Below are 7,299 nucleotides of genomic sequence, written 5' to 3'. Positions count from 1 at the left end.
TTTCTCCAACTGCTTTTCAGATATCTCTAATGGGATCACTCTAACCTCCATCCCAATAGCCTTCTCACACTCGCAACCTGCTTCTACTTCTGTAGTCTCTGCCTCTTATTTGGTAAGTCTGTCTCAAGAGTCTCCGTTTGTGCAAGCCTCCATACCAGCCATGCTCACCCAGGCAATCTGCCTACTATCCTAAGGTGTAACCAGGGAGAACTAAACAAACTCAAGAAGTAAATTTCTCTCTCTTTTTTTTTTAACAGAACGCTTCACAAATTTGCATGCTTTTTTGTGCAGAAGTCATACTAATCTCAGTATTGTTCCAATTTGAATATATGTGCTGCCAAAGCAAGCACTCAAGCAGTACACTTTCTAGAATTCTTGGATCCAGATCGATTCTATGTCTGGCAAACTTCCAGAGTCTAGGAGAGCAGGTGGCTCACAGTCAATTGGTAGATTTTTATTATGTATTGACTTGATATGATGTAGTGTTAATTGTTTATTGATTCCATCCTGAGTTAAACAAAATTAAAAAAAAATCTGTATGTGGTGTCCAAGCCTGCATTGTTATTTCCTGTGGAGAACCAACTCCTTTATGCTAGGGGCTAGTAACTAGGTCTCACTGATATATAACAAGGTCAAAGAGAATGACAAGTTTAACCACAGAGTAGGTAGGGACTCAAAACCAGTTTCTGGTTGGGTAAATTTGCAAATCTATATATTCCTTTGTTGAGTTAGTTCTGCTCGACAGAGAATTGCAACTGAGCAATAGGAAGTCACTGTTCTCTGATAAAAAGGGAGAACCTAGCACCTACTAAGTATTTCTCTGCTCAGTGAGGACATTTGCAAACCACCAAGGAGAGTATAAGCCTTCCCAGAACCCAGATTCTTCTTACATATGTGGTTAAGGCTATCTCCCAACATGTAGCATGGAGTAAGGGAGGTTGTGTGGCTCAAAGGGGGGCAGAATTGCTGTTTCTAGTCTCCTCTCTTTCCACTCTTCTTCAAGGGAGAATTTAATTCCTGCCAAGAGGAAAAGCAGGAGGTTGACTTAGCCACTGTGCTCTCTACTGAGAGTACTGTGCAAGAGTTATATCTATCTATTCCCTTAAATATTGTTAGTTTAGGGAATGTGATTGTCAGGTTTAAGCTAAGTTTTGATTTTTATTTCATTAGTGAGGGAAACAGGACCCTAAGTTCTACATGTAAAGCTTCCATTCCTTCCCTCCAAATACCAGTTCCACAATGAATACACATTTATCCAAGAAACTTATTTATCCAATTCAATAGCCAAACAGCAGTCAGGGAAAGTATATTTAGGAGAACATACACCAGAAGATATAGAATGAAAGAGCTGTGCCATTGGAAGCATGGTAACTCAACTCAACCAAGAAAGAGAGTCATATGTCTCACTCAAGGGGAATTTCTCTAGTGTAGCAAGCTGAGGATGGAGACATGACGGTGACTGCCAACTCCTCTCATGTCTGCTTCTTCCCAGAGTGTTTCCTTCAGCAACTTGAAGTGGGTTTGGTATCTTTCATCTTTGCTCTCTAAGCTGGAAGCCAAACCACCTTAAGTCCAAAGAGACTCAGTAACTCAAAAGAAAATTGAATATCTCTCCTCTGCCCCACTCTCTCCAAACTCACCCCACCTCTCAGCAGGTGCAAAGCATTGACGTCCACCAGTGAGGAAAGAGTCTCATGCCAGTGGGCTTGGAGACTAGGGTTACACTGAATGGAATCTCACAAGTGCCTTTTAATGCCACCTTTCAGTTATAACTACAGATAAAAACCAGGACTGGCAGCAAGAGTTGAGTGACTCACCTTACCACCAGTAACAATAAGAGGTGGGATTTCATCCTGACTTTCCAGAATCTAAATCCAACCCTATATCTACAATATCACAATGTGTTCTCTAGTGCAAGATTCAGCATGTAGTCAGCCCTCAATACATATTTGTTAAATTAATAATACATGACAGTATATAGATGTCCAATGTTCCATGTGGGGAGGAGGATCTCCAAATTAATTTTTAACTTTAAGTGTAGAATTGTTACAGCACAGAATGTTTTATAAAACTATTTATGTATCTACTTTCAGAGAATACATATGTACAGACTCACATAATTCATTTCACTGATTCTTTTTCTTTTTCACTTAATTGGCCAATGTTTTAAGAGAGTTGTCCTAGGCTATAGGTTGACTGGATTTTGTATGTGTCATTACCACCTGGAGTCACTTTGTGTGTCCATGTCCATGCCCGTGTCCATAACTCCCATTGTACAGTATGTATTACAGGAGAAAGAGTTCTGGATTTGGCAAAGACACAAAATCCATGAAGTCTACTTACTTATATCTGATAAAGAAAAAAAATAATTGCATTAGTTGTTGGAGGGTGATGAAAGCAAGTTAAGTTTGTTAACTATCTGGTTGTTCAACTGAATTTAAATTATCTTCTTCCTCCAGAGTGAATTTGAGTTTGTAAAAAGCTCAGCTTCCAAACTTGATGTTTCTAGTTCTCAAACTTCTTGATCTCTTTGTTCCTGCAGATGCTATTCATCACTCTCTCCTCCTGTAAACTCTCTCTTCTGGGTTTTTCTGACACTATTTTCTCCTAGTTCTCTACTTATCTGACCACTCCTCAATCTTCTTTACTTGCTCATGACACCCAGCTCACTTTTCCATACTGTGGGTGATGCTTAAAACTCTATCCTGGGCCCTCTTTTATGTCTATGCTCCCTCTAGATGACTTCATGAATTTCCATAAGTTTAACTATCATCTTCAATGACTCAAAGGACTCATTCTATGCAGTTCCAGATCTTGAACTTCAGTCCTACATCACCAAATGTCTATAAGAAATTTAAAACTGGCTGCCTGGGAGGTATTTCAAACTGAATTTGTCCAAAATCAAATTAATTATCTTTCTTCCCAAACCCTTCTAAACTTCTCTATCTCTCTCAAGGACATTATCGTTCTCCCATTCTCCAAAGTTCATAACTTCAGCGTAGTCCTCTACTTTTCCTTTAAGCCAGCTAGGTGGTACAGTGGATATAATGCTAAGCCCATACTTAGGAAGATCTGAGTTTAAATCCAGCCTCAGACACTTACTAGCTGCATGACTTTGGCAAGTCACTTAATCTCTGTTTGCCTCAGTTTACTTAACTATAAAGTGGGAATAATAATAGTACCTTCCTTGCAGGGTTGTTGTGAGGATCAATGGAGATATTTGTAAAGTGCTTAGTACAGTACCTAGTATATAGTAGGTACTTGCTTTCATCTCCTTCTCTTCATTCACACAGTGACCACTTTCATTTAAGCCCTCATCACCTCTCATCTAGATTACTGCCACAGCCTCCTATTTATTCTCCCTGCCTCACCAGTCTTCATTCCAATCCATCCTCCACACCATTGCCAAAGCAAATTCCTTCAGAAGAAGAGGTAACCACGTCACTTGTCTACTCAACAAATTCCATTGACTCTATTTATCCTCAGAATAAAATATAAAATCCTCTTTTTGACTATTAAAGCCTTTCACAATCTTAATCCAAATTATTTTTCCAAATTTGTTGTACATTGTTCCCCTTCCCACTCTGCCATCTAGTTAACTGACCTTCTCTCTGTTCTTCAAACAGAGAACTCCACCTCCCAGTTTTGTGCCTTAACACTAGCCATCCCCCATGTCTGGAATGCAGTCCTGGCTCACTTCCAATTCACAAAATCCCTTTCTTTTGACCAGATGAAGCTTAAGTACCACATCACACATGAAACCTTTCCTGACCATATGCCCCAAATCCTAGTGCCTTCCCTCTTTCACTACTTGTATTTATTTGTATTGGTTGCAAATATATGTGTATACAATGTTTGTAAGCATAGATATGTTTCTACACATGGATATGTAGGGACATGTATATTTAGATATATATATGTATATAATATACAGATATGTATGTCATGTAGAAATGATATCTGTATATACATATGTTCATGTGTATAGATGAACATATACATATGTGTATACACATACTATGTGTGTATGTACGCTTATATATGTACATATACGTATTACATATTACACATATTGCATATTATACACACACATATATGCATATATACATTATATATATACATATATACATATACACTTACATATGTACATGTTGACACCCCAGATGGAATATAGGGATGAGTTCATTTTTTGGTGTTTGTTCTCTTGATATCTAATACAGTGCCTGTCCCACAAGTGCTTTTTGCTTGCTTGCTTGTTTGAAAGACAAAGTTTGCACTTCTTTTATTTATAGCTTAGATGACTAACTTTTTTCAAAAAAATGTTAATTAAATCAAACCCAAAGGGAAGCAATGAAATAGTATATTAAATGACTACATCTCAATTCTTAGAGAAATAGTATTATTGTACTAAAAAATATGTACAGTATAAAACATATAAAAGAGAAAATTTTAAAAAATGGAATGAGATAAAGATGAAATAATATTTAATCCTAGAGTTAATAGGGATATATGAGACCTTATTGATTAGGAAAGTGACATAATCAGGCTTGCACATTAAGAAAATAACTTTGGCAGCAATGAGGAGGGTGGATAGGAAGGGAGGGGGACTTTAGGTAAAGAGACAAATTAGGAGGTTTGAAATGTCCAACTGAGAAGTGATGAAAGTTTGAACTAGAGTAGTGACTATGTGAACTAAGGGAAGGGGATAAAACTGACAAATATGGAGAGAGAAATTACAAGATTTAGCAAAAGATAGGATATGCAGAGCATGAGAGTGAAGAGTTGAAGATTATACCAAGGATGTGAACCTAAATGCCTGAAAGGATGATGGTGTCTTTGATGGTAATAGGAAATTGAGAAAGGCATAGATTTAGGAATGAAAGACAGTATAAGGAGATCTTCAATTCAGATGGAAACCCATGAATTCATGCTCATTGTATCCAACTTACCATAATAATTAAAATATAGTGAAATTGAAATTGAAAATGTCAATGTTTTCTGTGCATAAGATTTCATCCTTATAAGGAACTCCTGAAGAGAGTACTCTCTCCACTAACAAAGATTTACACTTTTCTATAATTTAGTCATATATTTTAGGGAGGTTCTTGTGGCACATAGGAGTTAAATGACTTGCCCAGGGTCATATAACTAGAATATGTCAGAGACAGGATTTTAATCAAAGTCCCTCTCACTCTGGAAATAACATTTTTTATTGATTCTGACATTTAAGGAATCAAAGGAAACCTTTAAATGAATAATATACAAAGAAATGATAATTATTTGGGAAAATATTAATAATACTGGTCAAGTTGGATCCTCTTATGTTAATGCATGACAAATAGACATTTATTTTCATATTTGGTACTATAGCTTAGATGTCAAAAGAAAAAGCACAAATGATGTGAAGATAATTTGCTCGCTATTCAATAATTGCGAATTTTGAAGGTGAGATCAATGTGGATGCTGAGTAAAAAAAAATACATGTTAAAATCAACATATCCTTCCCCCAAGATTCCTATTAACCATAAATTACAACCTTCTTGAAGGTTGAAAAAAGTTATTTAGCTATTTTTTTAAACTTAATCTTTTTTAATTTTTTCCTTCCTCCCTCCCACCCTTCTTCCTTCCTTCCTCCTTTCCTTCTTTTCTTTCTTACACACTCCTCCTTAATCTCTCCTCCACAAATTTCTTTGATGTCTTCTCAGAAGCAAATGATATTGTATAATGAGCTGAGAAAAAAATCTAGTACCCACTGGGACCCGGACAGATAACAAAATACATAACTCTTCATGTCCCTTTGGAATCAAATAACACATTTTATAATATTATTTCCCACAAACTCTTGGCCAAATAAATATAGTAATACATAAGGAACTCTGAACCACAAGACTCTAGAGCTCTGTACTAAATTTGAACTATAGGACAGAGGAGTCACATATGCACATTTCCTATTCTATCCTGTAACAAGTCTTTCCTTGGGGGGCAGCTAGGTGGTGCAATGGATAGAGCACTGGCCCTGAAGTCAGGAGGATCTGAGTTCAAATTTGGCCTCAGACTAAACACTTGATATTTACTAGCTTGTGACCCTGGGCAAGTCACTTAATCCCAATTGCCTAAAAAAAATGTCTTTCTCTGTACTTCCAGGCTTGGGTGTTACATCCCACTAATGTACTTCTACCACTGTCATTTCTATAATACCTGTTATTTAAATAACAAGACTAACATTGGTCAAAACAGACAGGTGAAAGTCTAGACAGGTGAGCATCAGAGGAATATGAGATTTGTAGCTTTTTTTCACATTATCTCTGCTTTTAGATGGAGATTATGGGTTTCCACATGATGCAGAGATAATATGAACTAGCTTATGGCTATATCAGTGCTCAGTCAATCATGAAGGATTGTCTAAGTACATGGGGTGACTATCACACAAAGACCTCCTGATATCTTTGTTCCATTCTCTTACCACTACCCTACTGCCACACGTCATCCAAAGCTTTCTAGAGAAATTGGGTTGGAGGATGGGGACAGAGTTTTTGAAAAGCTTAATTAGAATTTAAATTCATGCTGCTGAGTTTTTATTAAATTGAGGTCTGCTCTGTGATTGGGAACCAGGGAACACGGGTTTATACTGAAAGATATGCTACTGATAAATCTATGCAAATGGACCAGTTGCTTTACCTTTTTGAGCATCAGTTTCCTCTTCTACAAAATGAAAGGGATGATCCTCTATAATTCTAATTTCTAATTCTAAGGTCCCTTAAAATTCTAAATGTTATACTGACACTTGTTGAAAATGCCAATTATTTGACTAAAGATTATGCTTCTATATGACCCATCCTCATGGTTGTTAAGTATTAAAAATGAAAAATGGCAACTTACTAGAACACTTGGGGAAGTGGTCTTTGAAACTCTAGAGAATCAAAAGTTTATTCTCTTAGATACCAAAACAATTTTTTAAAGTTTTATGAATTTAAAAAAAAATAAATCATCTGCATTGAAATAGTATTTCCCCAAATCTGCAGTATATGTAAGACTATGCCTAATTTTTCTCTGTTTTTCTATGATGAACCCTAAAATGGTAACCATAAGTGGTTACGTTGCCCCAAGTTCCTATAATTTTCACTCCAACAAATTAACTCCTTCTTATTGGTGAGAACTAGACTTGAGAATAGAATTTCGTTTCATTGGTTCCCACACTTTTTAAAGGACAAAGTTATCATGAAGGCATGTAAATAGATTATTACCTCCTCTTTTATTTTGGTCAAGAGAGGGTTCCAAAAAAGTCTGTATAATTGAAGC

The 7,299-nt window shown here is 36.4% G+C and overlaps 1 pseudogene; it reads right to left on the bottom strand.

Annotated features, from left to right (window-relative positions):
• Positions 1-252: 252 nt before the first annotated feature.
• On the bottom strand, positions 253-350 carry LOC114044262 (annotated as a pseudogene).
• Positions 351-7,299: the final 6,949 nt, after the last annotated feature.

This window comes from Vombatus ursinus, unplaced genomic scaffold (assembly GCF_900497805.2).
Source record: "Vombatus ursinus unplaced genomic scaffold, bare-nosed wombat genome assembly UNPS02014772.1, whole genome shotgun sequence".
NCBI lineage: Eukaryota > Metazoa > Chordata > Mammalia > Diprotodontia > Vombatidae > Vombatus > Vombatus ursinus.
The sequence above is the reverse complement of the archived record's forward strand: the minus strand, read 5'-3'. Positions and strand labels throughout refer to the sequence as shown.